The sequence below is a fragment of the Muntiacus reevesi genome, chromosome 11, assembly GCF_963930625.1.
Source record: "Muntiacus reevesi chromosome 11, mMunRee1.1, whole genome shotgun sequence".
Taxonomy (NCBI): Eukaryota; Metazoa; Chordata; class Mammalia; order Artiodactyla; family Cervidae; genus Muntiacus; species Muntiacus reevesi.
This window is the reverse complement of record NC_089259.1, coordinates 59,639,291-59,652,466: the sequence shown is the minus strand read 5'-3', so window position 1 is coordinate 59,652,466 and position 13,176 is coordinate 59,639,291. Positions and strand designations below refer to the sequence as shown.

The following is a 13,176-nucleotide window of genomic DNA, read 5'->3' as shown; positions in this document are numbered from 1 at the left end:
TCTGAAAACTCATATGTTTACAAAGTTTGGCTACAGCTATTTAATAGTTTTGACACCTATAACTGATACATTGAAGTGGTACAAGTAGTTCAAAAATTTTAAAGAAATTATTGTAAAGAAAATAATGAATGCAAGCTTTTGAACTGTGATGTTGGAGGACTCTTGAGAGTCCCTTGGACTGCAAGGAGATCAAACTGGTCAATCCTAAAGGAATCAGTACTGAATATTCTTTGGATGAACTGATGCTGAAACTGAAACTCCAATATTTTGGCCATCTGATGCAAAGAACTGACTCACTGGAAAAGACCCTGATGCTGGAAAAGATTGAAGGAAGAGAAGGGGATAACAGAGCATGAGATGGTTGGATGGCATCATTGACTCAATGGACATGAATTTGAGCAAGCTCTGAGAGTTGGTGATGGACAGGGAGGCTTGGCGTGCTGCAGTCCATGGAGTCGCAAAGAGTTGGACATGACTGAGTGACTTCTTAAAGACATGTCAAGTCTTCCCAAGTGGCTTTGTGGTAAAGAATCTGCCTGCAATGCAGGAGACTCAGGTTAGATCCCTGGGATGAGAAGATTCACAGGAGGAGCGCATGGCAATTCACTCCAATATTCTTGTCTGGAGAATCCTGTGGATGGAGGAGATGGGCAGGCTACAGTTCATAGGACCTGCAAAGTATCATTAGGCAGTCAATGAATCAGAATGTTCCACCAAAACATTTTTTTGATATCTTCAATGAAAAATGTTCAAAATAGGATATAAAAATTATTTTAGGTTTAATTTAGAAATGATATAGAATTTTTGATGGGTTGACTATTCTATTTTTCAGTATAAAAGCACACTGCAAAAATTAATTCTTTACCCTATCAGTGTCTTTTCCAGAGTGGATGCTAAGGTTCAGCTCACAGTTGGAATCTCTGATGGTGTGCAGAGGCATGGGGAAGTAGAAAGGCTATTAGCTCCTCTTTGCAATACTTCATGAAGTTTCATTGCAGTGGAATGAGACTGAAGAGTCAGCTCATCACCCTACTCCACGATACTACTCCAGCCTAGAATTCCTGTACCATCTACTTCCACAGAAAAACAGCTCCCACTCAGCTGGCCAGCACCACCCAGTGGAAGAAGTCTACCAAGAAAATGAATGGCTTGCCTGACTTTACCCAACCATAAATAAGATATGATTGTCATTTTAGTGGGTGAATTCAGAACAGGGTTCGTGTTACCAAAAGGGTTTCTGCTTGTTAGGCCGCCATTTTCACATATTTAAGCTCAGAAGAAAAGGTTTTTCTTGAAGGCGTGTGTGTGTGAATTTCAGGCTGCAGGCTTCTATAATGCTCTGTCTAGGCTATGTGGAAGGAAAAATACCTAGAGTGTTTACTATGTCATTCCTCAAGTCTCTAAGCCCCTAGGCACTCTACCTTCTTCTTTCCAACTTTCAGAGTCTGCCTATGATTGTTTATTATGTTATATCCAGGACATTTTATTCATAAGAGGGAAAATCTGGGAGGAATAGAGCTAATTTCTCTTGTTGGAAACAGATGTGTAAGAATTGAATATTAATAATGCATTTATTGAATGAAATCTTCAAACTATATGCAAATGACAAAATATTTATTTTGAATAAGGGGTTTTTGTTTTATTTTTTAAAAATACTGTCATGTTCCACATATTTTGCAAAACTAAAATAAAATCTCTCAAATACAAAGTTTGCAGTTTTGACACCTTTTCTAGCCGTGCTCAAATAGAAATATTACATGCGGGACTTTGAGAATATTAATTATGCCATTTTCTTCATTAATATTCTTGAGATCAACACCTGCTGTGTTCTATGATTACTTTTCTGGAATTTAATGTCATCTATGTGAGCTGATAAGACATCTTAAAATTTTTGTGTTGCCTTAAAGGTTTTGATATTTTATGGCAGAGACTTTAATACTACAATGAAAATGTGAAGGGCTTTATTTAAACACTTTAAAGCTTTTCAAAGACTCATATAAATGACAAATAACAAGTTCATACTGTGTTTATATTCATTTTTATAATAGTCTCTAAGATTTTAAAGTTAACTCAATTTTGCTTCAATTTCCATAGTTTTTCACATGAAAGTTCAACCAATTCATATATCTTCTATTTACATGCATACTATTTACTTCTAACCAGGAAATGCTTAGCATATCTATGTTCTGAGAACTTATCCAATCCTAATAATTGAAAAAATGTGGTCAATATATATATGATATATAGAATTATATGTATGCTTACTTATCTTTATGATTAAATCAGATAATTTTTTAAAGAAAAAACAAAGCAAAAACATGCAAAGATTGTGGGTATCAAAGTTATGGACCTTTCCTTTAATATAATGAGCAGTATTTCACGGAAGGCATTACTTTGTTCATATTCAAAACAGTAACTCAAACCCATTGTCACACCATCCTTGTCAACTTTTCCTCTCTTTTTGAAGTATGCATATATGTGAGTGCATACATGAACATCTCTGTTTCAAAAGGATATAGATGGATACAATGAAAACCTGAATACATTGATTAATGACTGTCTCCTATTGTTTCACCTGACAGTATTTAAGAACTGTTGTAAGAAGCTCTTAAATTGTGATTTCTAGAGGACTTTAAACAGTGTATAGCATGTGAGCCCACTCAGTTGTCCCATCTTAACTTCAAGTACCTAAGAACAAAAGGGGGAAAACAACGAGAATGAGAGACACACATTATATGTACATACATTATGTACATGTATGTACAGACATACATTATATTATATAGGGGAATAAGGAAAAAGACAGCTTCCTCCATTGGTCTATAGTTGGACCCAAGGTAGTATGTTTTCAATATTTGGGTCTTCTTCCTATCAAATAATGTAGCTGACAATAGGTGCAATAGTGGTGACTTTTGGGGGTCATGTCTTATCTTTTACAGAGTCTGCCTGTTTTCAGCGATTTAATCACATAAAAAGAACTTGTGTAGAGTACCAGAATATAACTAAACTCTGTGTGTGTGTGGTTCAGTAGTCCAACAGTACTCTAACAACTATCCTCAAACTTTTTGGCACCAGGGACCAGCTTTGTGGTGAAGACAATTTTTCCATGGACCTGGAGGGGGGAAGGATGGTTTCAGGATTATTCAAATGCATTATATTTATTGTGCACTTTATTTCTGCTTTTATTACATCAGACCCACTTCAGGTAATCAGGCATTAGATTCTGAAGTTTGTGGACTCCTGTTCTAATAGATCAACAATTATCCATAATGCTACCCCAAGAAAGCAGGGTCTCAGTTCCACAGAACTGTCTCTTTAACAATGCCTACATTTGCAGTAAGGACTTACTTACCCTCCTATCCTACATAGAGGGCTCACAGTTCTCATTATTATTGACGTATCTGCCTCATCTTATTTGAGGTTATTAGTTTTTCTAATGCTAGTTATCAGATTATTCTCATGGACAAATCTTGTTGTCCTGTACTAATCTTATTTATTTTCTTAAAATACCTGAATTTAAAATTAAAATTTCACAATATGTATATTCCGACTTATGTTTTTACATTTTCAAAGAGGAAATAATTGTTAAGCAACATTTAGTGAAGAAAGCCCATACACATGATAAACCTATTCATGTTTGTTGTTTCCTTAAATATTACCTTAAACATTAATAAATGTTATTTAAGTAATTACAGCCAATTATATGCCATTTAAGCAATGAGTTAGGATTCAAAGCCAGTAGTCTTTAAAGTCCCATTTCACATCTCATATCTGTCAAATAAATTCCCAATTAAGAGCATGGATGTATTTCACAATTTTCAAAATAAGAGAATAAACACACCTTTTAAAAAACAGTATATGTGCTTGCTTCGGCAGCACATATACTAAAATTGGAACGATACAGAGAAGATTAGCATGGCCCCTGCGCAAGGATGACACGCAAATTCGTGAAGCGTTCCATATTTTTGAAAGATAAAGAACATTACAGCATACTAACACATATATATGGAATTTAGAAAGATGGTAACGATAACCCTATATGCAAAACAGAAAAAGAGACACAGGAGTACAGAACAGACTTTTGAACTCTGTGGGAGAAGGTGAGGGTGGGATGTTTCGAAAGAACAGCATGTATATTATCTGTGGTGAAACAGACCACCAGCCCAGGTGGGATGCATGAGGCAAGTGCTCGGGCCTGGTGCACTGGGAGGACCCAGAGGAGTCGGGTGGAGAGGGAGGTGGGAGGGGGGATCAGGATGGGGAATACATGTAACTCTATGGCTGATTCGTGTCAATGTATGACAAAACCCACTGAAATGCTGTGAAGTAATTAGCCTCCAACTAATAAAAAAAAATAAATAAAAAATAAATAAAAAAAACAGTATATAAGCATCTCTTTCCCTTTCAGTCTCTTTCTCTACACACAAACATTACATATTTTCTGTAACTCTGATTGCCTACTTAAATTTAATCTGATCTCTGCCTTGTCATTAATTAAAGTTAATGTATTCATATATACCAGTTGGTCTAAGTACCTAAGCATTAAATTACAAAATTGTTTTTTATCAACTATAAATTAATGGGTTATCCATTTCAATCATGTTAACTAAGGTTTTTTGCTGGAATTAATTTTACTATTTAAGCATATTTTTATGTAACTAGATTTTCTTTTCCTCTCACACAAATAAATAAAACTTAATTTTCTCAATAACATATGACTGCAGCTAATGGGGAAGAGAAGGACTTCGTTTCAATTATATATTTTATCCTTGACTGAGAAATCAGTTCAGTCTTGGGGTCTCTTTCAGAATTTTCCACAGATTTTTGTGATCCACACAGTCAAAGGCTTTGGCATAGTCAATAAGGCAGAAATAGATATTTTGTGGAACTCTCATGCTTTTTTGATGATCCAACGGATGTTGGCAACTTGATCTCTGGTTTCTCTGCCTTTTCTAAATCTAGCTTGAACATCTGGATGTTCACAGTTCACATACTGTTGAAGCCTGGCTTGGAGAATTTTGAGCATTACTTTGCTAGCATGTGAGATTAGTGCAATTGTGCGGTAAGTCTGAGTGCCTACCATTTTGTTGGGGCTTCTCTGCCCTTGAATGTGGGGTATCTTCATTTTGCAGCCGCAAAAATGAAAGTGAAAGTCGCTCAGTCCTTTTTGACTCATTGCGACACCATGGACTAGCTCTTTAGGCCAGATTACTGGTGTGGGTAGTTCTTCCCTTCTCCAGCGGATCTTCCAACCCAGGAATAGAACAGGGGTCTCCTGCATTGCCCATGGATTCTTTACCAACTGAGCTATCAGGAAATTCCTGACTGAGAGATATCTCCATAATAATAATAGACTTGGTAAAAAAGAAATAGATTTTTATAAACTGCATTGTGAAAACCCATGATTTAGAGACTAATCCAGTGCAGTATATTGTGCAACTTATTGTGAAATTTTATGAATTATTATCAGTTCTTAGAGGCTTACCAAGTGTCCCTATTGTCATACTTCAAGATTTACTGAGGAATGCAGAAGAGCTTATCACACAACTTGATAGTGAAATTCTGATTTACTGTGAAATAGTTGTTCCAATCTGTTTCTACAATGGGAAGAGTTTATCTAATGTTTCCTAATTATAGACAAGCTTCATCAGATGCTTCATTTTCAAAGCAGATAATATCTCTAAGAAAGCTCTGAATACTTCTTTTGCAAGAGGAAAATTTGTCCCCTGAAAATGATCGTTTATCCTAATTTCTGTAAACTTTCAAGTCTGTAAGTCAGTCCTAAGAAAATGAAAGGCTGCTACTACTGTGTTTGATACTGTATCATGATAACACATCAATTGATGAAAGTTATTTCTCAAAAGACTAAAGCCCAGTTTTTCAAAATACAATGAAGCTGTTATCTTTGAAAAAAATAAATTTCTAATTATTTTCATAAGACTTGGCTTATCTCTTTTTTCCTACTTTCACTTGACATCAATCAAAACCTTAAGGGATAATTCTGGAGTAAGCAGAATTGTAAATTTGCAAACTGCTGCTAAAACTGTGCTATGCTTTGGTAACATGTATGTTTGTGTTGGGTCTTCTGTTTTCTTTTTCTTTTGCATCAAATGCATGAGGAAATGCTGTAACATGAAATGATTTTCTGGTTTGTAAACTGTGTTTCTTTTTGCTGAAATCTTTTTTTTTTTTTTTAGTTTTAACTTTATGCAAACTGAACAACTGTTAATTATATTTAATAGCAAACTTGTGATTTAACCCTTGAATGAACATATGATTTTAATGCCTACTTATCTGAAAACTAAACTAGGCCAATTATGGCTTATTTTACTTAATTCATGCATATACATTGATGTAAAAGTCATTATAAATGTAGAGACAGTATCAAATTATGGAAATGAATATATACTCAAATATGATGTCATTCATAATTTGTGGAATGCCTCCCAGGCACCATATAAGATGTAGAGGCATATTTTAAAACAAGGAGCCAATCTTTCATCACTGGGAGTAAAAAAAAAAGAGAGAAATCTTTGGGGAAATTTTATAGTGAAGAATAAAAGAAGTAATTAAAAAGCAAATCAAAAATAATTAGATCCAAAGAGTAGCATTAGTAACAAGTAATGAAATATCCTCCCCACAAAAAACAGTAAGCAGGCTAATTAAATAAGATACAGACCCTATTAATTAATAATGGTATATGTCTGATATGTGTATCTGATATGTGTTAGTCAGTAGGTTGCGACTCTGCAAAGCCATGGGCTGTAATCTGCCAGGCTCCTCTGTCCATGGGATTCTCCAGGCAAGAATACTGGATTGGGTTGCCATTCCCTTCTCCAGGGAATCTTCCTGACCCAGGGAATCTTCCCGATTCAGGGGTTGAACCTGGGTCTCCTATATTGCAGGCAAATTCTTTACTGTCTTAGCCACCAGGGAAGCTCCTTATAATGGTATATAATGTTTTAGAAACTATAAAGCTGAATACATATTTGAAAGTTCATATATTAGATAAAAATGAATATGTTAGAGGAAGAGGAAAGAAATTTAGTTTAATTTTTAATAATTTGAAGTTATGACACCAGAATCTTACCCAGTAAAGATGAAAACAGACTAAAATTTTTTTTAAAGTCTAAAATTTCTTGAAATAACATTTTTGGATAGGGCAGCACTCAAGAAATGAGATGAATCAGGGATGAAATACTGACCAATAACACATCCGTGACCTCTTAGGCATCCCTGATGAGAGTGTACTTGAGTTTTTAACCCAATCATGACCACATATTACATGCAGGAGTTATTTCTATTAGAATGCTTTCCAAATACACTTAAAAAATGCATATATATTTTATTAGTTTGAAGCATTATTTTATTACTTGACAGACTAATTAAGGGAAACTCCAGCCCTCCAAAATACATACACACACGCATAAACACACATATTAGTTAAAACTTTCACACACACACACTCACACAGTTTCTCAACTAGAAGCATTTAAAACATGAATTATGGTGGTTGAAATTATCAACCTTAGTCAAGTGTTTAAGCAAGGTTGTATGGACACTTATTTATCTTACTTCCTTTCCCTACTGTCTTAGACATGCTGAAAGGAGCTGATATGCAGAGTAGTCCCTGTAAACATTTTGTTGCATATGATTTCACTCCCATTTCATCCTTCTATCCTTCCGTGATTGCTTAAGTCACGTAAGTGACAGGCCAATACGGAATCAAAGAACTTTTTAGGAGAATTTTGAGCAAAGAGTACAGATGCTACGAAGGCCAAACATTTTAAGCTATTCTAAGATATAATTACTGTAGAGCTGGAGCCAGCGCAGGTCCCACTGAATGGGTCATTTTATAGCATCACTTACAACACAGGTTCTGTCGAAGAATGCCCCAACTTAATTTCCACATGTGATTCATCCTTTGTATATTGTGCACCAACGTTATTTATTCTGTGCCTGTTACAGGAAAATAAGTTTCAGTATGGGTTAGCTTGTGCAGTGTTTCTTTAATAAAGCTTTCAGAAATTGTTTCATAATTTCCAATTATTGTGAATATAAAAGTAGACTCTTAGTAGTGTGTTTATAATAAAAATAATGGCCTCAAGGGAATCATATACTCAATAGCACTCAAGTGGGTTATTGAAAAAAACAATGCCATTATTGCAATAGCAAACATAGCCAACTACACAAATACTTTCTAATCTCATTCGCAATATGCATACTGCTCTATATCATGGATTTTACAAGTGTATTATTTTCTCTCCCAGTAGAGAAACCATGTAAGGAGCTAAAACTTTAAAAGATTTTTTATGACTGTGCTGATAGATTATGCATTATTAAATGTGTATTAGAGAAACATTTTTTCATGAAAAGAAATGAGTATTCTATTCATCAGAAACGTCCTTCTGCTTCTCAGACTATAGAAGATGCTTGGCTTCCAGTGTAGGCTTTTCAGCCAATTTGTTGGAGTCCTTCCAAGGACAGTCAAAATGAAATCAGAGGTTGCAGCATTTTAATATCTCTTTGAACCTAAGCATTGCTGAAGTACTCAGAAATCTGCAAGTTCACCAGCTCTCTTGTGGGCCTTTGTACAGTGTTGGTAGTTAATTAATTATTCCCCAGTAATCAACTTTGCAGTGTAATGGAAACTGTTTATTTTATTAACTTTATCAAAGGTTGAATGAAATACCAACCTATAACAAGGGCTTAAATGAGGTTTAAACTTATATTCAATTTAGCAGAAATAGGTAGACACAAAGCATAAAATACCCATCTGAATACAATTATGAGAAAATGGATGTTTAACCAAAATAGCAGTCACAAGTACATTTAAAGGTTCTTAAAAAATTCTATATACTTTATATATTGCCTTGAAGTCAATAATAGAGTAGGTAGCTCAATCTATCAAGACCAGAAAGTCAGTTTTGCTATTGAAAGCCATGACTGTATGACATAATAAAATAATACATTTTGTAAAGAAATAAAAATGTGCTTACAGTTTTATAAAGGAATGTGTTCCCTAATAAAACTATGCTTTCTCTTTTAGATCTTACTAATCTAACTCAACTGCAAAGAAATGTGCAGTCATGTGGTTTCTTCTGATATGAGAGTATCATACATATTGTCCACAATGAAATGGGTGAGGGATAGCAGTAGCTTCTGCCATAGAAGCTGAGTCAGGGGGAACAGATACATTCTTAAGCACTTACTATGTATCATGTTATGACCTGAGTTTTTTTCATGTTATGTCTTCCACTTCAGTAAAAATGGTAGTTTTTAATGGAATGCTTTCTCTGCTTTGTTCATCACTCTACTTTCATCATCTAGGCTCTTTCCTAGAATATAAGAATAACAGGTAAATAAGTAGGTAGATGATATATAGATAGACAGATATTTGAACTAATTATCTTGGTGACTGAATAATCTATGTTGTTGGGTCTTCACAACAGCCCTGAAAGGCAAATATTCTATTCAAATATCACAAATAAACAAATGTTTTCCTCTACACAATAAATGTCAATCCAAGTTATAAATTACCAATCCTAAACTTAGTAATGTATGTTCTTTCACTATAATGTACTTGTTTTATTGTTAATGTATTTACACACACAATACATGATTACATTCTAGTTTAATCAAATATTTACAGATATGACTATCATTTATTTGACAACCATACCAATTCTAGCCTCTCTCATATTTATAATCCATATAATAACTCTATTTTGATTGTCACTTTACATGGGGGGAAGCGGCGAGAGGGGAACTTTCAGCCATGGAAAAGAAAATGTTCTGTAAATTGTCAAGGTCACAAATCTAGGAAGTAGTAAACCTGGGGTTTGAACTTGTGAAATCTGTTCAAGAGCTTATACTCACTATGGTCATTAAACTCTTCCATCTCTCTGTGAAATCGATTTTCAAGGTGTAGGTAGTCAATTATGCAATGCTATCATACCAATGAAAAACCTAACAAAAGAATTGTGACTAGAATACACACAAAAAAGAAGGCCTTACAAATAAATAAATACACAAATAAATAATTTTGAAAGACTATTTAATAATATCTCTTCTAGTCTTTTCTCTCACCTCAGCATCACTTTACATAGAATATTTACACTATAGTCAGAAATATGAAAGGAAAATCCACAGTGCAATATTAGAAAAAATCGATTGCTTTCTTTCTCCTTGCAATGAAAAGGGTAAACACTGATAGTTTTTTTAAGCAGGATATCAAAATTATCTACCGAACTGAAAGTTGAGATGGTCAGAGAAATGTTGGTTATCGTCTCTCTTTCTATAAACAGAAAATCACTAATTCAAGCATAAGAAAAGTTACCACAAATCATCTTTAATAATAATGTCACATAGAAACATATTTTCATGAAGGAAAATGTACTTTCAAGTTCTCATTATGGAAAAAGGAAAGAGAAAACATAATTCAAAATATGAAAAAATTGTTAATATTTTATGCTAAAGTGACATACTTAAGGCTATTTAAAAACTACATATAAGTAATACGAAAGAATTGTGGCATATCATTGCCTTTTTTACTCTTCTACCTCAGCACATTACCATTGACAAAGTACTTTATATATCATTGGATTCCCAATATTTAGAACAGGGATCATATACCTAAGACACAAAATATTGAGTGAATGAATCCTTGTATAAAATATTGAATATATCCTAGTCATATACTGTGACTTACTCTTCATCTATTTATTTCTATATCCTTAAGTTTTCAAAAATTTTCCTTTATTTTCACATATATTTCTGGGTATTGAGTGATATTAATTCTCAAAATATCTTTTCTAACTATGATACCCATTTTGTTCTCTCTCTGAGAGTCTGAAATTTCCCTAGAGGTAGAATTCTCATGTAGCTTTTGATCTGAATTCTATAAATTTCATGAAACATTTTGAGGATGCAGAAAAATATGAAACTTTTCTGGTTTGTATAATTTTTGAAAATTTTAGATTGTACTTAAAAGGGCTCTTGAGATGTCTTCACTATAAATGAAGGCACACAAACTAACTCAATTTGAAAATAAATCGTTTTACTAATACTGTTAGTCTTCAGCGCGCTGCCAAACCATTCTACTTGAAAATCTCTATGCTTATACATCAGATCTTTCTGAGTAAAAAAAAATTCAGAAAACATGGGTTAAAGAATAAATGAATGGTAAACAAGCCTTGGAATCTGAAAACAGAGCCCTTCAAAAAGTTGTACAGGTTTACAGCTTCTGGAGTCATTTGCTTACATTGTAGAAGGTAAAGAAAAAGAAAGGCATTACATTAGAAAGGCGTATTCTTTCTCTGTCTTCAGAGAGGAGAAACAGCTATGCAAGCTTCTTTATTTAAGAGCTGAGAATAATAATTTTGGAGTTTTAAGTAGTACAGCCCCAGTCCTTCCCTCCCATAAGAACGAATAACATCTGCCCTAGTCATATTTTCCAGAGTAAGAATTGCAGCAAGAGGAATCAGCACTGAGGTATTCTCTAAATAAATAATCAGTCTGATCAGTTTGCCTCTGATCCTCAAATTTGTGTTTACACACACACACACACACGCACAGTGTAGATGTCCTTAATATACAAGCTTCATTTACACATGAGTATCTTAAATTAAGAACTAAGGAATTCACTTTTACCAAATTGTGCTCTATCCACCAAGTATCAGGTCTGCCTCAATATATGCTCATATTCTCTTTCTTCCCCTGACAATTGAGATATGGGACCTTCAAGGACATTGCGTCATCAATAAAATAACACATATCCATTCACTACAGATAATTTTCTATGTTCCATATATTCTCAAACATATTAGGAGGATTTTTAAGTCATCTTTAACTCTATATTTGAAAATATACCAGAAACACATTGCTAGATTTCTTGCTTTCGAACTCTCGATATAAAGTACAGGAAATGAAAACTAAACATAGCTATACAATATGTATAAAATTTTACTATACATTGTGGTCAAAACAAATACATGGCAAGGTGATTTCAAGGGTCAGGAGGCTGACTCTTAAATCTTCAAAGACAATCCTTCTTTGCAAGTGACAAGTTCTACTTGGTGTGTGTAGAGACAAAATGCATCCAGGAGAAGTGAATATGAAAAAAGAGAGGGAATACACCATGAAGACAATTAAAACACTGGCATGTACATAACACACGTGCACATAACATATATGCTACATGGACATGTAATGAATGTCCATAAGAGCACACACACACATAAATATGTAAGCATGCATTGTATAGATGGCATGTGTGCACACGTGCTAAGCCGCTTCAGTCACGTCTGACTCTGGGTGACGCTATGAACTGTGGCCGTGGGACTCTCCAGGCAAGAATACTGGAGTGGGTTGCCATGCCCTTCTCCAGGAGATCGTTACAGGAGACTAAGGATCGAACCTGAGTCTCTTATGTCTTCTGCACTAGCAGGTAGGTTTTGCTTTTTTTTTTTTTTTTTTAACCACTAATGCCACCTGGCAAGTTCCCATTTGTGCATACATACATATATGTGAGCGTATGCCAATATATATGCATATGCACCTGGAGTATTTTACTTGAACAAAAGCTCCATGAGACAGCAGATCTGCCTTATTTTATTTGAACGGCCCTTGGTATTTTAGGAAGTCTTCATTAAACATTTAAGAATAAAGAATAAATGAAAACAAATAAAACTGCCTTAAGAAAGAACACAAATTCATATTATTAAATGTCACAGTTGTATCTCTATTTATAACATATACCATCAAGAAGTTAGTGAAATATTTTAATTAGAAAAATGCTATTATCAGATTTTTATTTTGGAAGAAAACTGAGTTAAAAGAAATAGCTATGTTAGAGGAGAGCAAATTAGAAACATAATAATTAGGAAATAGGATAAGTCAGTAATATTTTGGGTGCAAAGGAAAGAAGCTGGATTTGAAAAATCTTTGGAAATAACAAGTAAACTTAATAAAAGAATAATGTTAAATCACAGAATGCTTTGAACAGAATGGGAAATGATCAAAGATATAGCTCTGTTATATGAAAAATTTGACATGTTTCTTAATCCTAAATAAAAATGTCTGGCCTTCCTCGTACTGTGGGAGAAGACTTCTCAAGAAGTTCTTTTGTGCTGTTTAAAGAAAGACTACCTCAGCTACTTTTTTGGTTTTATGTTA

At 34.1% G+C, this 13,176-nt stretch overlaps 1 non-coding gene across 1 annotated transcript; it reads left to right on the top strand.

The window, feature by feature from the left end:
• Positions 1-3,860: 3,860 nt before the first annotated feature.
• On the top strand, positions 3,861-3,967 carry LOC136144575 (U6 spliceosomal RNA). The gene has a single exon (XR_010658592.1). It is a non-coding gene; the product is annotated as a U6 spliceosomal RNA (small nuclear RNA).
• The last annotated feature ends 9,209 nt before the right edge of the window (positions 3,968-13,176 follow it).